General features: G+C 43.2%; 1 protein-coding gene across 10 annotated transcripts in view; it reads right to left on the reverse strand.

Annotated features, from left to right (window-relative positions):
• The window catches only part of LOC110489653 (myelin basic protein), a 73,261-nt gene that overhangs the window by 28,827 nt on the left and 19,100 nt on the right, over positions 1-25,334 (reverse strand). For 9 of the 10 annotated variants that reach the window (XR_005036688.1, XR_005036687.1, XR_005036686.1 and 6 more), the window contains exon 3: positions 12,721-12,808. The gene's annotated coding sequence lies outside the window, so the exon portion shown is untranslated. Of the gene's footprint in view, positions 1-12,720; positions 12,809-15,940; positions 16,016-25,334 lie in introns of all 10 variants that reach the window. The other variant, XR_005036689.1, reaches the window with a different exon arrangement.

Genomic DNA, 25,334 nt, shown 5'->3' on the forward strand with positions numbered 1-25,334 from the left:
GAGGTTTAAGTCCAGACCTCGCAAGCTTCAACAACCCCCACAATAGCCACGTAAATGGGTGTAGATCCACACACCATATCATTTGCCATATCTAATTTCCGCCGCAGCTGCGTAAATGAAAATAAATAAATATGCCATGGATCTACTATTGTAATAATTATAGTAATGTATGCATCTACCAGCTACTCTGGTAACACAATCCTATAAGTACTGATACTCTGTCACTCCAGAGAGCGAGAGAGGGGGAGGGAGGAAGGGCAGAAAAGCAAGAGAAATGAAAGAAAAAGGGGAGGAATAGGGATGGAGGGTGAGTCTTATATACAGTACTAATCAAAAGTTGACACACCTACTCATTCAAGGATTTTTCTTTACTTTTACTATTTTCTACATTGCAGAATAATAGTGAAGACATCAAAACTATGGAATAACCCATATGGAATCATGTAGTAACCAAAACAATGTGAAACAAATCCAAATATATTTTATATTTCAGATTCTTCAAAGTACCACCCTTTGCCTTGATGACAGCTTTGCACACTCTTGGCATTCTCTCAACAAGCTTCATGAGGTAGTCACCTGGAATGCATTTCAATTAACAGGTGTGCCTTGCTAAAAGTTAGAATTTCTTTCCCTCTTAATGCGTTTGAGCCAATCAGTTGTGTTGTAACAAGGAAGGGTGGTATACAGAAGATATCCCTATTTGGTAAAAGACCCAGGAAAGGAAAGGAAGACCCAGAGTTACCGTTACTGCAGAGGATAACTTCATTAGAGTTATCAGCCAAAATAAATTAATCAGAGTTCAAGTAACAGACATATCTCAACACCAATTGTTCAGAGGAGACTGAGTGAATCAGTCCTTCATGGTCAAATTGCTGCAAAGAAACCACTTCTAAAGGACACCAATAAGAAGAAGAGACTTGCTTGGGCCAAGAAACACAAACAATGGACATGTGACCTGGTGGAAATCTGTCCAAATATGAGATTTTTGGTTCCAACCTGCCTTGTCTTTGTGAGATGCACAGAAGGTGAAAGGATGATCTCCGCATGTGTGGTTCCCACCGTGAAGCATGGAGGCGGAGGTGTGATGGTGCTTTGCTGGTGACACTGTCAGTGATTTATTTAGAATTCAAGGAACACTTAACCAGCATGGTTACCACAGCATTCTGCAGCGATACACCATCCCATCTGGTTTGCACTTAGTGTGACTATCATTTGTTTTTCAACAGGATAATGACCCAACACACCTCCAGGCTGTGTAAGGGCTATTTGATCTAGAAGGAGTGTGATGGAGGGCTCTATCAGATGACATGGCCTCCACAATAACCCGACCTCAACCCAATTGAGATGGTTTGGGATGAGTTGGACCGCAGAGTGAAGGAAAAGCAGCCAACAGGTGCCACGCATATGTGGGAACTGCTTCAAAACTGTTGGAAAAGTATTCCACTTGAAGCTGGTTGAGGGAATGCCAAGAGCGTGCAAAGCTGTCATCAAGGCAAAGGGTGGCTATTTTGAAGAATCTAAAATATATATATATTTTTTTTTATTTTATTTTTTATTTCACCTTTACTTAACCAGGTAGGCTAGTTGAGAACAAGTTCTCATTTGCAACTGCGACCTGGCCAAGATAAAGCATAGCAGTATGAGCAGACAACACAGAGTTACACATGGAGTAAACAATTAACAAGTCAAAAACACAGTAGAAAACAAAGGGGGAGTCTATATACAATGTGTGCAAAAGGCATGAGGTAGGCAAATAATTACAATTTTGCAGATTAACACTGGAGTGATAAATGATCAGATGGTCATGTACATATTGGTGTGCAAAAGAGCAGAAAAATAAATAAATAAAAACAGTATGGGGATGAGGTAGGTGAGAAATGGGTGGGCTATTTACCAATAGACTATGTACAGCTGCAGCGATTGGTTAGCTGCTCAGATAGCTGATGTTTGAAGTTGGTGAGGGAGATAAAAGTCTCCAACTTCAGCGATTTTTGCAATTCGTTCCAGTCACAGGCAGCAGAGTACTGGAACGAAAGGCGGCCAAATGAGGTGTTGGCTTTAGGGATGATCAGTGAGATACACCTGCTGGAGCGCGTGCTACGGATGGGTGTTGCCATCGTGACCAGTGAGCTGAGATAAGGCGGAGCTTTACCTAGCATGGACTTGTAGATGACCTGGAGCCAGTGGGTCTGGCGACGAATATGTAGCGAGGGCCAGCCGACTAGAGCATACAAGTCGCAGTGGTGGGTGGTATAAGGTGCTTTAGTGACAAAACGGATGGCACTGTGATAGACTGCATCCAGTTTGCTGAGTAGAGTGTTGGAAGCCATTTTGTAGATGACATCGCCGAAGTCGAGGATCGGTAGGATAGTCAGTTTTACGAGGGTATGTTTGGCGGCGTGAGTGAAGGAGGCTTTGTTGCGGAATAGAAAGCCGACTCTTGATTTGATTTTCGATTGGAGATGTTTGATATGAGTCTGGAAAAGAGTTTGCAGTCTAGCCAGACACCTAGGTACTTATAGATGTCCACATATTCTAGGTCGGAACCATCCAGGGTGGTGATGCTAGGCGGGCATGCGGGTGCAGGCAGCGATCGGTTGAAAAGCATGCATTTGGTTTTACTAGCGTTTAAGAGCAGTCGGAGGCCACGGAAGGAGTGTTGTATGGCATTGAAGCTTGTTTGGAGGTTAGATAGCACAGTGTCCAATGACGGGCCGAAAGTATATAGAATGGTGTCGTCTGCGTAGAGGTGGATCAGGGAATTGCCCGCAGCAAGAGCAACATCATTGATGTATACAGAGAAAAGAGTCGGCCCGAGAATTGAACCCTGTGGCACCCCCATAGAGACTGCCAGAGGACCGGACAGCATGCCCTCCGATTTGACACACTGAACTCTGCAAAGTAATTGGTGAACCAGGCAAGGCAGTCATCCGAAAAAACGAGGCTACTGAGTCTGCCGTTAAGAATATGGTGATTGACAGAGTCGAAAGCCTTGGCAAGGTCGATGAAGACGGCTGCACAGTACTGTCTTTTATCGATGGCGGTTATGATATCGTTTAGTACCTTGAGTGTGGCTGAGGTGCACCCGTGACCGGCTCGGAAACCCGATTGCACAGCGGAGAAGGTACAGTGGGATTCGAGATGGTCAGTGACCTGTTTGTTGACTTGGCTTTCGAAGACCTTAGATAGGCAGGGCAGGATGGATATAGGTCTGTAACAGTTTGGGTCCAGGGTGTCTCCCCCTTTGAAGAGGGGGATGACTGCGGCAGCTTTCCAATCCTTGGGGATCTCAGACGATATGAAAGAGAGGTTGAACAGGCTGGTAATAGGGGTTGCGACAATGGTGGCGGATAGTTTCAGAAATAGAGGGTCCAGATTGTCAAGCCCAGCTGATTTGTACGGGTCCAGGTTTTGCAGCTCTTTCAGAACATCTGCTATCTGGATTTGGGTAAAGGAGAACCTGGAGAGGCTTGGGCGAGGAGCAGCGGGGGGGGCGGGGCTGTTGGCCGAGGTTGAAGTAGCCAGGCGGAAGGCATGGCCAGCCGTTGAGAAATGCTTATTGAAGTTTTCGATAATCATGGATTTATCGGTGGTGACCGTGTTACCTAGCCTCAGTGCAGTGGGCAGCTGGGAGGAGGTGCTCTTGTTCTCCATTGACTTCACAGTGTCCCAGAACTTTTTGGAGTTGGAGCTACAGGATGCAAACTTCTGCCTGAAGAAGCTGGCCTTAGCTTTCCTGACTGACTGCGTGTATTGGTTCCGGACTTCCCTGAACAGTTGCATATCACGGGGACTATTCGATGCTATTGCAGTCCGCCACAGGATGTTTTTGTGCTGGTCGAGGGCAGTCAGGTCTGGGGTGAACCAAGGGCTGTATCTGTTCTTAGTTCTGCATTTTTTGAACGGAGCATGCTTATCTAAAATGGTGAGGAAGTTACTTTTAAAGAATGACCAGGCATCCTCAACTGACGGGATGAGGTCAATGTCCTTCCAGGATACCCGGGCCAGGTCGATTAGAAAGGCCTGCTCACAGAAGTGTTTTAGGGAGCGTTTGACAGTGATGAGGGGTGGTCGTTTGACTGCGGCTCCGTAGCGGATACAGGCAATGAGGCAGTGATCGCTGAGATCCTGGTTGAAGACAGCGGAGGTGTATTTGGAGGGCCAGTTGGTCAGGATGACGTCTATGAGGGTGCCCTTGTTTACAGAGTTAGGGTTGTACCTGGTGGGTTCCTTGATGATTTGTGTGAGTTTGAGGGCATCTAGCTTAGATTGTAGGATTGCCGGGGTGTTAAGCATATCCCAGTTTAGATCACCTAACAGAACAAACTCTGAAGCTAGATGGGGGGCGATCAATTCACAAATGGTGTCCAGGGCACAGCTGGGAGCTGAGGGAGGTCGGTAGCAGGCGGCAACAGTGAGAGACTTATTTCTGGAGAGAGTAATTTTCAAAATTAGTAGTTCGAACTGTTTGGGTATGGACCTGGGGGCAGCGGTGGATGGGGCAGGGAAGCTGGACTGGCGAGTGTTATCCAGGTTTAAAAAACTAACAATGACTAAATAGCTTGTAGCTAGTTAGCTGGTTAGCTTCTGGGGGTTCTTGAGTGTGTACTAAAAATTAAAAATAATAGCGATTCCGTATCACATTGGGTGAGGCAGGTTTCCGGAAGGTATAAACAAGTTAAAAATCAAAAAGAGATAGAAAGTAAATATGGATCCAGTGAGTGTTTGGGACGCGGCGATTCAGACGGTTAGCAGGCCTGTGCTAACAAGCTAACAGTTTGTAGGCCCGGGCTAAACAAGGTAGCAGTTAGTGGACCGGAGCTGGACAAGCTAGCAGTTAGCAGGCCAAATTAGCAAGCAGGGAGATAGCGAGGGCTAGAGAGTTAGCCTTTGGGGGACGTCGCGATTGGGTGAGTCTGTTTATTCCTCTTCATGCGGTGACATCGATAGACCGGTCGTGGGCCCGGGTATTGTAGCCCAGGAGTATGCTACGGTGGTAGCACAGGTGCGCTGGCCGGGCTAGCTTCAAGCTAAGTGGGTGGAAACGCTAGCCAGGAGTAATCGTCCGGGGTTGCGGTTTAGCTAGATAGCTAGTTGTGAAGATCCAGCTGAGAAATGTTCCGTTTGCGGTGGGAATCCGGGGATGAAAAATAAATAGGTCCGTTATGCTCTGGTTAGAGTTGCGTTGTTCGAACTGGCGAGAGCTTTCCGAGCTAAAAGGTTAGCTGATGACCGGTTAGCTGAAGACCGCTAGCACAGCTGGTGGTTAGCTGGCTAGCTTCAGTTGAGGGGTACCGGTTCCGAAGTAAATATAAATACTTTAGGAAAAATAGCTACATTGGGTGAGGCGGGTTGCAGGAGAGTATTGGAAGCTTAGGTTTAGCAAAATGTTTTTAAAGAGATATGCTTAGAAAAATATGTAAAAAAACGAAAAAGAAACGATATATACAAGGGACACGACACGACAGGACGACTTACTGCTACGCCATCTTGGAAAAGAAAGATTTGTTTAACACCTTTTTGGTTACTACATGATTCCATATGTGTTATTTCATAGTTTTGATGTCTTTACTATTATTCTACAATGTTGAAAATAGTACAAATCATTGAAAAACCCTTGAATTGAGTAGGTGTGTCCAAACTTTTGACTGGTACTGTATATAGATAGAGTAAGATGGATAGATGCATGTAAAATAAATAAAAGGAAACACCAACATAGTTTCATAATAGGGTGTTGGGCCACCATGATACACAATAGTTAAAACAAAAAAAATGACAGAGAACACATTCTCATTTACAGCAAAGACGTGGAGAATAGTTACAGGAGAGAGGATGGGGGGGGATGAATGCATATTGCAGTGTCTGGAACTCTATTGTAGGGATTCGACACCATTCATCCATGAGAAATTCCATAATTTGGGGTTTTGTTGATGGTGGTGGAAAACGCCGTCTCAGACGTCGCTCCAAAATCGACCAATAAAGTGTTCAATTGGGTTGAGATCTGGTGACTGAGATGGCCAAGGCATATGGCTTACATCGTTTCCATGCTCATCAAACCATTCAGTGACCACCACTCATGCCCTGTGGATGGGGGCATTGGCATCCTATGGGGGGCATAGCATTGGTAGTCAAAATAATGGTCTGTCAAGCATTTCTATACATGACCCTAAGCATGATGGGATGTTAATTGATTCATTCACTCAGGAACCACAACTGTGTGGAAGCACCTGCTTTCAATATACTGTACTTTGTATAACTCATTCACTCAAGTGTTTCCATTAAATTTTGTCAGTTAACGGTAGATATAAAGAGAGAGAGGAACAAAGGACGGGAGAGAGAAAGAGAGCGAGACAAAACTGAGGTATTCTCTCTCAGTCTGTTGTTAAAGTGCAAGCAGCAAACAAACTACTAAAGTACACATTCCTCGCAGTCTTGTCTGATAGACAAGAAAATACTACTTTTAACAGGCCCAGAAGAAAATCAAATTCCCCGGCATGTTGTGATTCACTCTCCATTTTACATCCTGACCCTTGGAGCTTTTCAATGGAGTTAGTAACGAACAGACAAACGAGCGAACGGCGGATGGAGCGATGGAGCGAAGGGAGCCAGGTTGAAAAACAGCAGCACCCCCTCATATCCTCTTCTCCTTCAGCCAGAACAGAAGAGCATAGAGCTCTAACACAATCAGCCCTGAGACAGACTAATGCAGTCTGCTGTAGCATAGGCAAGGCAGCAACACACCCATTAGAAAGGCAGAGGACAGGCCAGGTCCCAAATGCAATCATAACCAAGACGCGAACATGAAAAAGGTAATAATTGACTTATGGTGAAATCATGACATTTTCTTGAAAGAGGCAAGACGGTGGAGATCTTGAACAGGATTGGTCGTTCATTAAAAAAAAAAAGGTAGAAGTCTCTTCCTCTCTTTTTTTCCCCTTTAGATTTGTTTTTTCTCTGTATAATCTTTTATATCCAAGACCTTCAGCAATTCCTTCCAGTTGCGTTTGAATTCAAACTGAATGTCTGAATCGAGTCATTTTTAGCTATTTTGACTTTAAAAAGGTTGACTGCTTGAGAACACAGTTGTGGTTTCATAATGGCGGTCCCACAAACTTTGGCCACACTTTCCTAAAGAGCAAGTTCATGTTGATAGAAAAATACACCCACATGGTCTGAAACCTTCTCCAGCATGAGAAAACATTTAACCTGCAATGGGATGTGCTCAGAGAGCCTAGACAGTGAAAGAGAACCACAGCACCACGAGACATCCTGATTAGAATGTCCCAGTTGCTGTTTGTTTAATTCTATTCCGTGGAAAGGGGGGGGGGTGTGTGACAGACTGAAAGGCAGGGGAGAGGGTCAGCTAAGGTAGCCAGACAGGTCAGGAGGATCTGGAGCCAGGGCGGACACAGACATACCAAGGGGACTGTGGCTGCAGCCTGAGTGTAGGCCCCGGAGCAGACCAAGGTAATGGAGGCATAATGGCCTTTTAACAGCAGACAATGCTGACCGGGTGTGTTTGCTCGGGACTGGAAAACGAGTGCAAAGTCTGTTAACAGAAAGTGCAGCGTGGATACATTGGAGACCTTTAACGCTCGAGAGGCCTCGGCGATCAGAGCGGTTCGCTGATGACAACTCAAACAGAACAGACCACTAAGCTGGCTCTCATAAACCACTTTAACCGTGGCAATTTGGTGGGAAATTCCATTTTTTTTTACTGTCTGTTCCAAGCAATGGTTTCGGTCAGCGTGCTTACCTCACAGGAAGTTGAGAGCAATAATGAATGTTCTTTCCTCTCTCGAAGTTGATGAGAGTTCTAGAAAGAGGTATTTCACAAAATAACAGCGTGCTAACAGCCTGTAAAGAATGGTTTAATATTAACAACGCCTGATAAAATAGCACACAGTAAAAGAGCCTGGACTACAGACTGACTCGAGATCAGCAGCCACCAACCCTGAATTTTACATACCTGTTGCACCATGCCCTAATAAAAGCCCACACTTCTAAGAATAATAATAAACAACAACAGTAATAATAATTTATTTCATTGACATAAAATCTCAAAAAGAGCTGTCAGTGCAACAAAAATAGATCAAGCCTCAAAAGCTCTTCCTCTGTCCTTCGGACGGTTTTGCTCATCTTAATGAATCAAAAAGCCAATCCAGTGATTTTCTCTATGTTAGGTTGCAGCCAGATGGGTTGTATAAGAACAACTTTGAAATTACATCCCTATAAAATTCTGATATGGGCTGCAGGGATAATAATTGTATTCGATGTGCCAGGTAAGTGTCTCTCTTCTTAATGAGATCAACGACTTTCACCTGCATCGGAACTCTCTCAAATCCCTTAACACTTTATAGCAGAACCTGAGCCAGGCTAACGTTCCAGCTAAAGGAAGAGTTTCTCCATTTTCAACTTTGTACAGTATAAACAAAAGGGTATCATCCCCACCTAATCCCTTCTGCCACCTCATGCACCACCTTCATAAAATCCTCATTTGTCACTGGCGTACCTTGCCGAACGTCACCGGTGACCATTTTGTGCCCTCCAAAATATGTTTCCCTCTATCTCAGAATCAGCAAGGTACACCGACAGACAAACATTTATGTTTAATAAATGACAAGTTGTGTATAGGTTGTTTGCATGTTATTCTAGGATCAGGTGATATTATATCTGATCTCGCCAGGTTAAAAACAGGGTTTCCTTTAGGTGGGGGTTTGAAACAACTGATTTTCAATTGGAGAGCCTAGGACCACTCAGCATTGATCAATGGTAAGTGTTTAACCCATGGGACATGGATTGGCTGCAGGAGGAAATCTAGTTATGGATCAATCTAAATTCTCTGCACTGTAACATCCACTGCTGATAACAAGGTGCATTATTGAGGATGAAAGAATACCTGCCCGTAACGGCACACAGACTCACCCGCATGCACACGCACAAAATGTACACATGTAAGCAAGAACGTGCATGCACACGCACACACACACACACAAACACACACTAGATCAGTCAATAATCCCAGTTACATGCTACATCTCATGCTTCTTGACCTGTAGTTAACCTTGTTCCCCAACCCTGAATACCTCCCTCTGTCCATTACCTCTCCTCCACACACACCCCGACCAGATCACTACATCGTGCAAACAGGCTGTGAGAGACGCAGAGAAAATGTATTTTCTATTGATCTGGTGCTCATGGTAACCAAGGCACACTGAGCTTTCATCTCTTGTTCTGCTACTTGGGGGCACTCTCTACCTTCCCCCTCTCCCCCTCTCCCCATTCAATCCCCCCTCTCTCAGTCTCCCCACTCTTCCTTCCCTTCCCTCATTCCTAGCCCCTCTCTCTCTTCCCTCCCTCGGTCTCCCTGCCCCATCTCCCTTCCCTCTCTAACGTACCTGATTCTCTTTCAGTGTTCTCTACCTTTCCTCTCTCACTTCCCCCTGTCTCCCCTCCCTCCCTTATCTTCCCTTCCCTCTCTCAATGCAGAAGTGACGAAAGTCCTAAGGCCTTTCTTTGCTCTGTGCCACATGACAAGCACTAGGGTCATCATTACCATTAAGGAATAACAGGCAGCGGCCTTCTCCGTCCCCTGCCTCCTTCACACTGCTCCACATTAATTAGTGTTGTCTTTGTGTCTCCATGTGCCTCCATGTCTATAGTGATCAGAGGCAGTGGTGCGCCACAGGGGTCGGCAATGAGCTGCTTGTTTGTTGTTCGGCTCCCAGTCGATACTGTGTTCCAGGGTTGTGCTCATGTGCAGGAACACAAAGAACATTACTCCAACGCCCCGGGTGCAACAGCCAGACCTCAGCTCTTTTAATCAGAACTGATATAGGTGAAAGGGGGAGAGAATGACCGTTTGCTGTTCAATCCACAGAGTCTCTGGTGTGGCTGAGGCTTTTGATTTAGGATTGGTGAGATTATCAATTACATGTTGATATTTTATATGTCTGGTTAAACATATGCTCAAATACGGTGTAGATACCTTAAATTCGCATTTTTGCTTTGATCGTTAGGCGCAGCCATTGTACGAGGGATGCAGGGGGTTCCAAAAAAGTGTTAACAAATCAAATTTTATATTTGAGATTGTTCAAAATAGCCATTCTTTGCCTTGATGACAGCTTGCACACTGTTGGTATTCTCTCAACCACCTTCATGAGGTAGTGACCTGGACTGCATTTCAATTAACAGGTGTGCATTAAAAGTTAATTTGTGGAATTTCTTCCTTCTTAATGCGTTTGAGCCATTCAGTTGTGTTGTGGCAATGTAGGGTGGTATACAGAAGACAGCCCTATTTGGAAAAAGACCAAGTCCATATTATGGCAAGAACAGCTCAAACAAGCAAAGAGAAACGACAGTCAATCATTACTTTAAGACAGGAAAGTCAGTCAATCCGGAAAATGTCAAGAACTTTGAAAGTTTCTTCTAGTGCAGTCGCAAAAACAATCGCTATGATGAAACTGGCACATATGTGGACAACTACAGGTAAAGAAGGCCCAGCGTTACCTCTGCTGCAGAGGATAATAAAAATGTAACCTTTATTTAACTAGGCAAGTCAGTTAAGAACAAATTCTTATTTACAATGACGCCCTACACCGACTAAACCCGGACAAAACTGGGCCAATTGTGCGCCGTCCTATGGTATTCCCAATCACGGCCGGTTGTGATACAGCTCGAATCGAACCAGGGTGTCTGTAGTGATGGCTCTAGCACTGAGATGCAGTGCCTTAGACCACTGCGCCACTCGGGAGCCAAAGTAAGGATACGTTCATTACAGTTACCAGCCTCAGAAACTGCATCGCAAATAAAAATAAGTTCAAGTAACAGACACATCTCAGCATCAACTGTTCAGAGGAGAATACGTGAATCAGGCCTTCATGGTCTAATTGCTTGAAAGAAACCACTACTAAAAAGACACCAATAAGAAGAAGATACTTGCTTGGACCAAGATACATGAGCAATGGACATTAGATCGGTGGAAATCTGTCCTTTGGTCTGATCAGTCCAAATGTGAGATTTTTGGTTGCAACCGCCGTGTCTTGTAGGTGAACGGATGATCTCCATATGTGTGGTTCCCACCATGAAGCATGGAGGAGCAGCTGTGATGGTGCTTTCCTGGTAACACTGTCAGAGATCCATTTAGAATTTCAAGGCACACTTAACCAGCATGGCTACCGCATTATTCTGCAGTGATACGCCATCGCATCCTGTTTGCGCTTAGTGGGACTATCATTTGTTTTTCAACAGGACAATGACCCAACACACCTCCAGGCTGTGAAAGGGCTATTTGACCAAGAAGGAGAGTGATGGAGTGATGCATCAGATGACCTGGCCTCCACAATCACCCGAGCTCATCCAAATTGAGGTGGCTTGGGATGAGTTGGATCACAGAGCGAAGGAAAAGCAGCCAAAAAGTGCTCAGCATATATGGGAAATCCTTCAAGTATTCCAGGTGAAGCTGGTTGAGAGAATACCAAGAGTGTGTAAAGCTGTCAGAGGAAAAGGGTGGCTACTTTGAAAAATCTAAACTCTAAAATATATTTGAATTTTTTTTTTTTTTTTTAAGTACCTCATGATTTCATGTGTTATTTCATAGTTTTGATGTCTTCATTATTATTATACAATGTAGAAAATAGTAAAAATAAAGAAAAACCCTTGAATAAGTAGGTGTGTCCAAAATTTTGACTGGTACTGTATGTCCAAATAATTTGATTTAGAACACTTCATGGGAAACCTCAACTGCATGTAAAATATGAAACTAACTCACATCAGCATTTCTAAAGTGCACCGTTTGCCTCCTTACTGGTAACCATCTCCACCACTGTAGAGAAATCAGTGTGGTCAACCAGCTAGGATTCTCAGTCAGCTTTCTGTGGCTCTGCTATAACACAATGGATTCTGCCCTCACCTGTTAGGTTGGAGTATTACATTTAGGGCACAATCATCTTTTTATACATTTCTTGTATTTCTACATTTATTTGTCGAGTCATACCCTGGGATGCATCCACAGTGAATACAAAATGTGCAAAGCCACCAATTTAATATTAGATCAGACAGTCCAAGTAGCCTAGAGGAGTAGAGGTAGATTAAAAACAACCTCATTTTACAGGTTGACAGTGTGCGGAGGGAGGGAACAGGGGATGTAGCACTCTTTCCATTACCAGGTTGGGTCACACCAATCACCATTAGCAATGAATCCCTGGGCCACGGATACCTTGTCACCCGGACCCTGAACTGAAAGATACTCCGCATTGAGAGATGGTCTGTATTTGTGTTAAGAAGCACTGTTTTTTTTTCTTGCCGCTGAAAAAGGTTCACACTGTCTAAATCCTTTAAAGGTAACTGCTTGAAGTGGGCCGTTGCTGACTGGTATAGAGTGCCAGCAACTCAAATGTTCCACTTTAGTACCAGAAACCCATGTAAAAATATTGGCACCCTAGGGTACCGGCACCTATTTTATTCCACTTGAAGCAATGTTTCAGAGATCTTTCGGGTGAGGGGCTTTCAGATAAGGCATTTAGGGAACACCTTTTATTACAACCTTTAAATCATTATGATGCAACAGCATTGTAGCATAGGGGGAAAAAAAGTATTATTTAATCACGATAACCCTTTCTATCTTTTGTAACTGTATGTATTATGGCAGAATTTGCTTTGTGTCTGCTTATGTTCTTCACCAAAAATCACAAAAACAACAAATAAAAAGAAACTCCTTACCAAAGACCTCGTCTTGTGATTCGGCTTCTGCCATGGTCTCACCAATGGGTGCTGGTTCTATGGTCTGTTCTGCTTCTGCGGACAAAGGCTTTAAAAGAGAAAAGAGAAAGAGAAAGAGAGAGAGAGAGCACAAAACAGAAAGAGGTGAGCGGGGATACCATGGCAACAGAACAGAGGTCTTTCATTATCAGCCACATGGAGCCAAATCTGATATTTGTTTAGAGCCTTACCTGAATTATCGCAGCACACAAAAGTCAGGCACATTTGCAGAATTTTGGGGACATACATATTAGCAAAAAAACACTGCTAAATGCATTAACCTCCCTCTCCTCTAAACACTTACACACCATCACGCACACTACTGTTCAGTTGTGCACCGGGGCCTCCAACTCTTTCTATTCTGATTAGACCCAGTTGTGCTGTTCTGTGAAGGGAGTAGCACACAGCGTTGTACAAGATATTCAATTTCTTGGCAATTTCTCACATGGAATAGCCTTCATTTTTCAGAACAAGAATAGACTGACGAGATTCAGAAGAAAGGGCTTAGTAAAAGGGTTTTCTAATGATCAATTAGCCTTTTAAAATGATAAACTTGGATTAGCTAACACAACGTGCCATTTGAACACAGAAGTGATGGTTGCTGATAATGAGCCTCTGTACCTATGTAGATATTCCAAAACAAATCATCAGTTTCCAGCTACAATAGTCATTTACAACATTAATGTCTACACTGTATTTCTGATCAATTTGATGTTATTTTAATGGACAAAAAAAGTGTTTTTCTTTCAAAAACAAGGACCTTTCTAAGTGATCCCAAAACATTAAGGACACCTTCCTAATATTGAGTTGCACTCCCCACTTTTGCCCTCAGAACAGCCTCATTTCATTGGGGCGTGGACTCTACAAGGTGTCGAAAGCACTCCACAGGGATGCTGGTCGATGTTGACACCAATGCTTCTCACAGTTGTGTCAAGTTGGCCGGCACCTACCCCGTTCAAAGGCACTTAAATATTGTGTCATGCCCATTCACCCTCTGAATGGCACACATACACAATCAATGCCTCAATTGTCTCAAAGCTTAAAAATCCTTATTTAACCTGTCTCCTCCCTTTCATCTACACTGATTGAAGTGGATTTAACAAGTGGCATCAATAAGGGAACAGAAATAGCTTTCACCTGGATTCACCTGGTCAGTCTATGTCATGGAAAGAGCAGGTGTCCTTAATGTTTTGTACACTCAGTGTAAATGCGCACACAAAACACAAAAAAGCACGTGCAAACACACACAAGCGCACATGCACAAACGTCAACAACAAATATACATTAGAAATATAGAAAATTGGCCCTCTAAAGAAGCTGTTTCCGGGAACCAAGCTCATGGAGTGTTCAAGATATTATGGTGACTGGACTGAAATGATGTTCTTTTTAAGTATACCTTGAAGTCAATAGTGTCTTACGCATCCCGTTCCATGAATTCCTATTAAACTGTACCATTATCTGAGCACTGGTGGTACATTAACTTTACAATATACTGTGTTCATTTCCCATTACACACCATTCAAAACATTTTGAAATCCCCTTTCCAGTCACATTTCCCCCCCCAATCTCCTCCCAAAAAGATAACACCCCTCCTCGCTTCTCGGACTGCTTTTTATCACAAACCGTGGAGGACTTTGAAAACTATTTTATTTCTACAAAGTGGGCTAAGCAGCCACATGAGCGGCGGCCTAGCCTTCTTGTCACCATCCGCAGGCAGAAGCTGACGACGTGACTTTGCACCTGCTTATCATAATAGAGGGATAATATTTTCATCTTGTTGAGAAGAGCATCCCAGGGGGAGAGGACAGCAGTATGGGCCCCTGGGGCTTCGCTGCCTCTGCTACACAGCACGAGATAAGACCAGCCACTCGCACCACAATGGCGGGGGAATAAAATTCACCTTTTTGAGGAGGGCCGAGGCGGAGGTTAATGCTAAATCTAGCAGCATAATACCTACTCTTGCTGCAGAAACAGGTCGACGGGGAGAGAATGCAATCTCAACCGGAATCTGTCTGTTCTCTATATTCAAAGAGGTTCTTCATATAAAGCATGCCAATCTATTTCTCCAAGGTTAGGCCTATCAGTCTGATATTTCTTGAAATGCTACCTTTTGAAAATGTCTTTATCTAATATCAATTGGATGGGCTTTCGAATGGATGTATATAAAAGATGAGCTGGTTCTCCTTTTTTCCATTTGTAGTTTCCGAAAGCTTTCTAAGCTCTTATAGTCTGGGGGGGGATTTGGAGTGTAGTGATTGGAACCTCTCCTGACTTGGAGAAATTTCTTAGAGAGTCAAAGGTCACGGTCTTATCCGTTTCCTCTCTGATAGCTGTGCCCTTAAGCGTTTGTGTTCATCCCTGAGAGGAATGGTGAACGGGGACTTGGAGACTCCATCCCACAGATTTCTTCTCAAACAGCAGGATGTGCTCAGACTGCAAATGTTCACAATAATCGCACGACCTACTCACATTAAGTATGATTGCTCACAAGTCCCCCGCCTCAGGCTCCTCAAAGCCTCTAACTTGAAAAATAGACTTATTTCAAACCACCTGCAAACAAACTAGTGTATAGGGTAATCAGCCAAAAGTATTAAGCACCCATGACATGGCAAATAATGTGGCCACCTAGGAATTTGACATTGTTCTTAGAACAAGAAAACAACAATACTCTATTCCCAAGGGATACTAATAGCCTATAGCTCATCATTACCAAACAAAAAGCGTGGCCTGGACGAAAAGGATGTAGTCTTACTGAGGGATCGTACTTCTAATCCGCATCCCGAGAAATATATTTCAAAACAGAGAGTAAAGCAATATTGCTGGCCGCAGATATAAAAATCAGTGTGAGGAAATAGACAAAGAAGGATCACATTGAACTTAAACTGTAAGGATGTTTTATCAGAGTACCAACATGCAATTACTTGAGATCAGGGAAAATGACAGCCCTCAGCGAATTGACAATTTAATATTACAATTAATAATTATACAAAGAGCTGGTAATTTAACAGCATGTATCCCACTTTAATTATGAGCAAAACAAATTAGTGTTCAAAAGTATATTCATGCACAAAATGTAATAGGATAAATGTCAGTGGTGCTGTGACATTAATGGTGAAAACAAGTATCAGCATCAAACACTCATCTGTACAACTGCAAGGCACCCTAGTCTCATGAATATTACCTAGTCAAAGACTTTCTGCTGTGCTTGTCTGCTGTGTTCGACAGGTCGTCATTGCAAATAAGAATCCGTTCTTCTCTGTAAAAAAAATAAAAGTTAAATACGAAATAAATATATCTGCTGCATTTGTCCCTGCGTAGGTCTCCAAATGTGGAATGTATTTGCGTTCTAACAGTAATATCCGGAGATACTCTTTTTACCTTAAAGGAATGTTGTGGGGAGTTTTACTTCCTTGTTTCGGAGAGCAGTGAACATGAATGTTACTATGGGGAATGATTGCGTAACATGGGGGAGAGCAAGTACAGGAAGGGTAGCGCTTCTGCGGCCACCCAAGCATGAACAAACAGGTTTGGAACAAATGAGAAGGAGCTATTTACAACCCCCTTAACATTATGGAAAGATACTGAACAAACCTGGGTTCAATAGTATTTGAGATAATTTCAGATACTTTATCTGTGCTCGATTGCACTAACCTGGCTTAATGAACCAATAAAAAAAGGCCCAAAACTGCAAACCCTGCCCATTTGGCACTCCCAGGCAGGCTAAAGCAAACACTCAAAGTATTTGAAACCTCTCAAATAGTATTTCAACCCATATCTGCTAATGAACACAATTCCAGTCAGGCAGGAACATGAGAGTGTGTAAGTTACAGTACAACACAAAAAGAAACTCCTCTCAGGGCGGGAATGCGTGGACAATAGCCTAACTTCAGGATCACTAACTGAGCCTCAGGCTCCCTCCACTGGAGACTGGATTCACACGCTGCCTCTCCTCTTAATCCACAATGCATTTACTCAATACAACATGACTCTCTTGAAACTGAGAAAAAGCCAATAAGGTGGCTTTCAAAATGGCAGAACGTGATCAACAGCTCTGGAAGTTGGACATGGATTAGGGTCTCCACAACAGTTCACAATGCAGGCTTATCAGACAGGAGATTGGATTCTACCACAGGCCTGATAATCCATTACATTTTCCTCAGACACAACCACGTCTCCCAAATTGGCTTTGTGAGGATGGATAAATAGTCCTATCCCCGATGTACGAGTGTCTCAGTGTATGCATAAGGCCTTATAGCCAGCACCATAATGGTTGGCTTGGAATCAATGTTGTGTGTGTGTGTGATGGGGGGGGGGGGGGGGGGGGGAATATATCAGCTGTGATACAAGCAGGCAGATTAGTCTATCAAATAACAGTACTTGCATCATTTTTGATCCCTTTTCTTTTTTTTCCCCCTACCACACCCTCCCCTGGTTGGATCACCTGGTGAAGAATATTACAACTCAATATACAGAACATTAGGAACACCTGATCTTTCCATGCCATAGACTGACCAGGTGAAAGTTTTGATCTCTTTATATTTAAGTGCCATTGAACAGGGTATGGTAGTAGGTGCCAGGCGCACCAGTTTGAGTGTGTCACCACTCAAAGAATATCCAGCATTGGATATCCAATGGGAAGCATTGGATTCAACATGTGACCTCCACTGACTTCTCGAAACATGATGTGGTCCTCTTGCTTCCACTCAGCACTGCCACAATGCTGTGTTGATAAAACACCAAGTCGACGCTCTGATTAATGTGAAGATGATGCTGCCAGAGAGAAAGACCGCCGTCAAATGAGCATGCATAATACTAAATGCATACTACTAAATCACATGAGTGTAATACTCTAAATGTATTGTTTATATTGAATACTTTTTGTGTTTAGTCCATCCACTCCACTGAAATTGTAATTAAAAAGACGATAATTCTCTTGTGCCATTCATTTTTATCTAGGTTTCCATCCAATTGACAGATTATCATGTGAATATTCAAAAATCTGTACAAATAAAATATGCGCATTTTCCCACCAGAGATGTGTTGTTTCGATCAAATTAACTTGTTGTAGATAAAAAGTCTGTGCGTGATGACAGAGTCCACATAAAAATTACTTTTGCGGTTAAATCCCATGTACTGAATAAAAACACAAGTTAAAATGGGTTTCCATCGCATTTTCAAATCTACTGACGGTTTTGTCACTAACAATGTGTTACATAGCGAATGTGCCCCCTCTGGTACTGGCACGTACACCTCAGCCAACAGCTTGCAGATACATAGACTACTTGCGGGCACAGCCAACATGATGAGATTTTCATGAACAAAATAGCAAGATTATTTTAATTTGTCAAATGGCAACCAAGCGTCAATCATCATGTACCCAGAATAAGACCATCTAAATGTATTGGAAATGAGCATCAAGGTCATCCATCACCTTGCACTTTCACCATCCGGTGAAGTTCACCGTAACTTATTTCATCTGTAGCCTAGTAATCTACATGCTTCAGTAAATGGGAGGACCACACAACATGTAATCGAGTGACTCCAAGTTTACTTCAATATGATGGTTATTATAGAAATATTTGCACAAAAAAAGCATTTCTACCTACATTTCACACAATACATTTTAGAAATAAAAAAAGATCCCACCTTGTCTAGCATATTTCATTTTTTCGACAAATTTGCTGTTTCCATTAGGCCTGTCATGACATGTTTTTATTATCCAATGTGTTTTATTCACATAAAAAGGTTGGACGGAAACCCGGATATTGTCTCTAAGCACATACTGACCTAAGGTAAAACAAAGACAGCAACACAAATACATATTTAAAAATATGACATCAGTCTTTGATTTGACACCTTATCTAGCAGTTGCTAACTCTCTTTATCCACTTTCCTCCTCCCCACTCTGGTCTCAGCTCTCTCATAGAGTGTGCCTTGCAGAAACGGGAACCAATTGAAACCTGTATTTGGTTGCCTGCCTTACCACTGTGAGCCTGCCTGGGCTGGGCTCTCCTGTTATTTTTTTCTGGTACCCAGCAGGCCGGCTGAGTCTGACAGAGCCCCATACATCCTCATCAACCCCGGGACAGGTGGCCTGGACAGGCAGGCCCTAGCCTGGGTTTCCCCATCACTGTCCTGTTGTCTAGGTAAGCCCACGCCAGGAACGTTAAGGCCTCGTTATTCTGTGCTTCTGACACCGTTCAAAACAAGTCTGTCTTCCCTTTTTTTTCTCCCTCTATCTTTTCTAATTCCATTATGCGGTGGAGGAGGAGAAGAGTCGGGCAAAAGTTGATTGCAGCCGCAGCTGAATTTTAATGGCGCGCCTATTTTCTCTGCTGTAATTTCAAAATCTGTGACAAATTGACTTCGGCAAGGCGGAGGTTAATTACCTGATGTCGTTAAAGTACATTACTCGCCATTTAAAGCCCCCTCTTTCCTCCCCACCCACACCGCAACAGACAGGAACAATAGGTGGGGTGCAATTTTGAGATTCGGAGAGCGAGACACAGAGAAAACAACTCACCTCTTAATCATCTTTGTTCTGTTCAATTGCGGCGGCATGGCATTCTGGTTTTTTTTTCTGTAAAGTAGCAGCTCTCAGACCCAACCTGACTGAAAACAGTGGTGTGTTATTGTTAAATGAGCCTCTACTTGTCCTTATCGGTGGACCACACAGCATTGAGGCAGCAACTGTATATGCAAAACACAGGTAAGAGTTCAACGAAAACCATGGAAACACCATGCACACATCCCCCACCATCGGGGATAGATCCAGAATATCTCTCAGTGCAGCCCGTATAATTAGCCTACATTTATTTATGTGTATTCAACACTATGTTGGGGTACACATCTAAGTATGAGGCTTGTTTGGATGTCAACCTCAATATATGTTAATTTCACCAATTAACGACATTACAGTAAAAAATTACTTCAACTTCCACCACCGATTTCTATTTGGCTAGCTACCACCTCATCCAAGCGAGCGCTAACCATTAGCAAAAAATAAAGAAATGAAACCTGAAAAGGACAACTTCTAAATATTATGCATCGAAAACAACCAAATATACAGTATATGTCGATCAGATTTTAGTAACCACATTGTGGGCCTGTTAGGACACAAAAATAACTACGGATTGGACAAATATCCACTTTGTTAGATCCGTTTTTTTTTTATTTTATGGTGCCAATGACGACGTCCTTATGATATCCCCCATGATCTCTGACCTTATGTATAGAGCAAATGGAATAACAGCACATTAAACCTCTTCTGAAAACTGTTTCAGGTAAAGGTCTACCATCTATGAAAATACAAAACACTTTGTTTGAGCATGGACCTCAAAACTATAAAATGTAGGCCTTTAAGTTAGGCTTTTAACCATAGGTCATATGGACAATTCTTGAGATAAACATGAAACTCAAATGAATCAAACAAAAAGGTGAGAACGTTGTTTTTATCTTACGTGTTGTATTCACTACCTACAGTACAAAGCCACCCAAGGCCTTACAGACATCATGCCATAGAAATAGAAGAATTACTATTCTCTTTCTATGAGTCAAGCAAAGGTTTTATCTTCATGTTTATAAAACAACACGCCAGCCTATAGGCTAAGATGAATGACTTCATACACAGTAGACATCAACACTGATATAATGTCCAGTGTCTTTGAGAGCAAGTGTTTGACACGGTCCCATTTTTGATTAGGTGTGTTATACAGCCAACGGTTAGAAGTTAAAATGGCTACGTCAAACAAATGTCATCCATCAGCGAGCACAGAGGCTCTCTAAGGCTTTGGCTTAATCCGGTTTATTCTACTGAGTGGACAGGACAAACCACAGAGGGCTAACCAGCATCAGAATGACCACCCAAACACTAGGGCATGGAATTGCCAGGATCTCACAACACGACATTATCACGTTACTTAGGTGTCGATATGATACATATAGAATGGCAATACATACTGTATCACAATTCTATGTTTTATTTCACCTTTATTTAACCAGGTAGGCCAGTTGAGAACAAGTTATCAGTTACAACTGTGACTTGGCCAAGATAAAGCAAAGCAGTGCGACACAAACAACACAAACAACACATGGGATAAACAAACATACAGTCAATAACACAATAGAAAAGTATATATACCGTGTGTGCAAATGTAGTAAGATTAGGGAGGTAAGGCAATAAATAGGCCATAGTGGTGAAATAATTACAATTTAGCAATTAAACACTGGAGTGATAGATGTGCAGAAGATGAATGCAAGTAGAGATACTGGGGTGCAAAGGAACAAAAAATAAATAACAATATGGGGATGAGGTAGTTGGGTGGGATATTTACAGATGGGCTGTGTACAGGTGCAATGATCAGTAAGCTGCTCTGACAGCTGATGCTTACAGTTAGTGAGGGAGATAAGACTCCAGCTTCAGTGATTTTTGCAATTCGTTCCAGTCATTGGCAGCAGAGAACTGGAAGGAAAGGTGGCCAAAATAGGAGTTGGCTTTGGGGATGACCAGTGAAATATACCTGCTGGAGAGCGTACTATGGGTGGGTCGAAAGCCTTGGCCAGGTCGATGAAGACGGCTGCACAGTATTGTCTTTTATTGATGGCAGTTAAATTGTTTAGGACCTTGAGCATGGCTGAGGTGCACCCATGACCAGCTCGGAAACCAGATTGCCTAGCGGAGCAGGTACGGAGGGATCCAAAATGGTCAGTGATCTGTTTGTTCACTTGGTTTTCGAAAGACATTAGAAAAGGGAGGGTGGGATAGATATAAGTCGGTAACAGTTTGGGTCTAGTGTCTCCCCCTTTGAAGAGGGGAATGACCACCGCAGCTTTCCAATCTTTAGGGATCTCAGACCGTACGAAAGAGGTTGAACAGGCTAGTAATAGGGCTTGCAACAATTGCGGTGGATCATTTTAGAAAGAGAGGGTCCAGATTGTCTAGCCCATCTGATTTGTAGGGGTCCAGATTTTGCAGCTCTTTCAGAACATCAGCTATCTGGATTTGGGTGAAGGAGAAATAGGGGGAGGCTTGGGCAAGTTGTTGTGGGGGGTGCAGAGCTGTTGACCGGGGTAGGGGTAGCCAGGTGGAAAGCATGGCCAGCCATAGAAAAATGCTTATTGAAATTCTCGACTATCGTAGATTTATCGGTGGTGACGGTGTTTCCTAGTCTCAGTGCAGTGGGCAGCTGGGAGGAGGCACTCTTATTCTCCATGGACTTTACAGTGTCCCAAAACCTTTAGGAGTTTGTTCTACAGGATGAAAAATTCATGTTTGAAAAAGCTAGCCTTTGCTTTCTTAACTGGCCGTGTATATTGGTTCCTAACTTCCCTGAAAATTTGCATAGCGCGGGGGGCTATTCTGTGCTAATGCAGTGTGCCACAGGATGTTTTTGTGCTAGTCAAGGACAGTCAAGTCTGGGGGGAACTAAGGGATATATCTGCTCTTAGTTCTACATTTTTTGAATGGGGCATGCTTACATTTAAGATGGTGAGGAAAGTACTCCACCCCCTTTGGCAGTTCTATCTTGGCGGAAAATGTAGTTGGGGATAGAAATTTCAGAATTTTTGGTGGCCTTCCTAAGCCAGGATTCAGACGCGGCTAGGACATCAGGGTTGGTGGAGTGTGCTAAAGCAGTGAATAAAGTAAACTTAGGGAGGAGGCTTCTGATGTTAACATGCATGAAACCAAGGCTTTTATGGTATCAGAAGTCAACAAATGAAAGCACCTAGGGAATAGGACTGGATCTGGGGGCTACAGGTCCTGGGTTAACCTCTACACCATCAGAGGAACAGGAGGAGTAGGATAAGGGTACGGCTAAAGGCTATAAGAACTGGTGGTCTGGTGCGTTGAGGACAGAGAATAAAAGGAGCAGATTTCTGGGCATGGTAGAATAGATTCAAGGCATAATGTACAGACAAGGGTATCGTAGGATGTGAGTACAGTGGAGGTAAACCTAGGCGTTGAGTGGCGATGTGAGGTTTTGTCTCTGGAGGCACCAGTTAAGCCAGGTGAGGTCTCCGCATGTGTGTGGGGTGGGACAAAAGAGCTATTTAAGGCATTTTGAACAGGACTGAGGGCTCTACAGTGTAATAAAACAATAATAACTAGCCACGGCAGCAGTAGACAAGGCATATTGACATTAGAGAGAATGAGCAATCACAGCTGTTTATCAGGAGAGCTAAGACAACGGGTAAATGGTGATGAATGGGCAGAGCGGGTCAGTTCGGTACATACAGGACCTGAATTCGAGGCTGGGGCCGACAGGTAAACAAAATGAGGTACTGTGTTATTGAAACAGTCCAGGGGGCATCAACTATGTAGCCGAGTGATCATAGGGTCAAAAGAGCAGCAATAGGTGAGTCAGGGTGCCGTTCGGTAGTCACTACTACGCTAGGCGAGCAGGGGACACAGCGTTCAGAAAAGCTAGCAGGCCCGGGGCTAGTAGATGGTTCTCTGGCTACATCGTGACAGAATAGCCTGTTGAGACCACATCGGGCAATCACATCGGCAGTCCAGTCGTGATGGATCGGCGGGGCTCCGTGTAGACAATAAAAGGTCTAGGCCAATTGGCAAAGGCGGTATTGTAGCCTCAGAATTAGCTGGTATATGGGCCTAGCTCGGGGCTAGCTCCTGATGGAAGTTCCATCATGTATTGCAATTTGATACTGCAATTTTATTGCAATTTAATGTCCCAAACATACTGCTCACAATATGTCTGAGGCAGAGTGACGAGAGATTTTTTCCAGTCATGGTAATAAAAATGCTGAAAATGTTGGCTTGGAGAAAAAGGTATAGAAGGAGAAACACTGGAGTTCTTGCGCAGGAAAAGCTGACTAGCAGTAGCTTAATTTAACCTTCATTCCTTTTAGAGAATTCATAGTTGGAGTCAGAGTCTATATAATATGGTAAAAAAATAATATTGCGACACTCAACTGTATCGATTTATCCCCCCATCCCTACCAAACACCCTCATTGACTGAATACTTTTGACTTTTAAAAGCTCTTTAATTTAAATCATTCATGTAGGCTCGTTCAACAGAAAAACATAAATTAACTGATGATGGAACTGACAGATTTTTCCCAAAAGGGTAAAAGCACCCGTGTTTGAGACATGATATCAAACATGACATCACTCACTGGGTAGGAAGGTTGAGATGAGCTCAACGTTATTGGACAGCTGGACTCTTTGGGTGGGACTGCTGAATAGGCTCTCGTGGACCGTTGGCCCTGAGCTAATGATAGTATGAAATTGACCATAAGCTGATTCATACGAAAAAATATGAAAATGTAGGCACTCCCTACTGTAAGTCCCTCTTGATAAGAGCATCTGATAAATGACTAAAATGTCAAATGTAATTCATAATAATCTGCCCGATAGTCCATTCATCCTTACAGAAGGAAATGGGTCACTGATGTTTTTTTCGTCTCTGTGTATTGTGTGAGGTGGGTGGGTGGATGGATGTGGGTGACGCGATGATGAAAGTAGCCGCTGACATTGAATGGCCTAACATAACGCATCAGATATCACCACGGCAACATACAGTGGGGAGAACAAGTATTTGGTACACTGACGATTAGTAACATTAGTATTTGATGTATCAAATACTTATGTCATGCAATAAAATGTAAATGAATTACTTAAAAATCATACAATGTGATTTTCTGGATTTTGTTTTAGATTCCGTCTCTCACAGTTGAAGTGTACCTGTGATAAAAATGACAGACCTCTACATGCTTTGTAAGTAGGAAAACCTGCAAAATCGGCAGTGTATCAAATACTTGTTCTCCCCACTGTATATGCCTACCAAGAGTGAGAATTTCATTGGTGGGATGTCTAAACGACCATCTGTCAAAAAACGCATTGTGCCATGCAGATACTGCTTTGTCCTTCCCACTTTAATGAACATAACACACAAATGACTCTTCTTGAGTAAGTAACAACACTGTGCCCTCCACAGCTACACTCATTACAGTTTAATGAGTTCTATTTTATGATTATTTTATGATTTTGAGCGAGCAGTTTAGCTTGCATAGGGGTCCCACCCATGGCAATGACAAGCAAGGAAATGTAATCTTTCTGAGGTGTAACAGGGTAATATTTAAAATGAAATGTGAGTTGGGAATCACTCCATCACCAGAAGTGTTCTAACAGTCATCAGTGTGTCATTTGAAATGCCTCCTTCTGATTCTGTGATCCGAACAAGAAAGGGCTATGAATCTACTGAAAATGATGAATCAAAAGATACTGTACATCACATCCAACATTAACCTGAAACGGCCTAGTTTTATAACCAGGCTAGCTCCTGAGACCTGACATAACCTTTCCTCCTCTCCCTGGGTCTCTGGGCTGACCTGCAGAAGTAGCAGGCGAGCTTTGTCATCACTTACTGAAATCCCAGTGTCCTGACCACCCAGGCACACTCTGATGGTCGCTAATCAACCACTGCCTGGCAACACCAGTCCGCCACTCTAAGATCCAGCAAGTCGATAAGAAGACTCAGCGGCTGAGCGACACTCCCACAGAAAAAAAAGAAGCACCTCTCTCAGGACTGGACTGCCCATGAAGAAAATCATC

This window comes from Oncorhynchus mykiss, chromosome 2, assembly GCF_013265735.2.
Source record: "Oncorhynchus mykiss isolate Arlee chromosome 2, USDA_OmykA_1.1, whole genome shotgun sequence".
In the NCBI taxonomy this organism is placed as follows: Eukaryota; Metazoa; Chordata; class Actinopteri; order Salmoniformes; family Salmonidae; genus Oncorhynchus; species Oncorhynchus mykiss.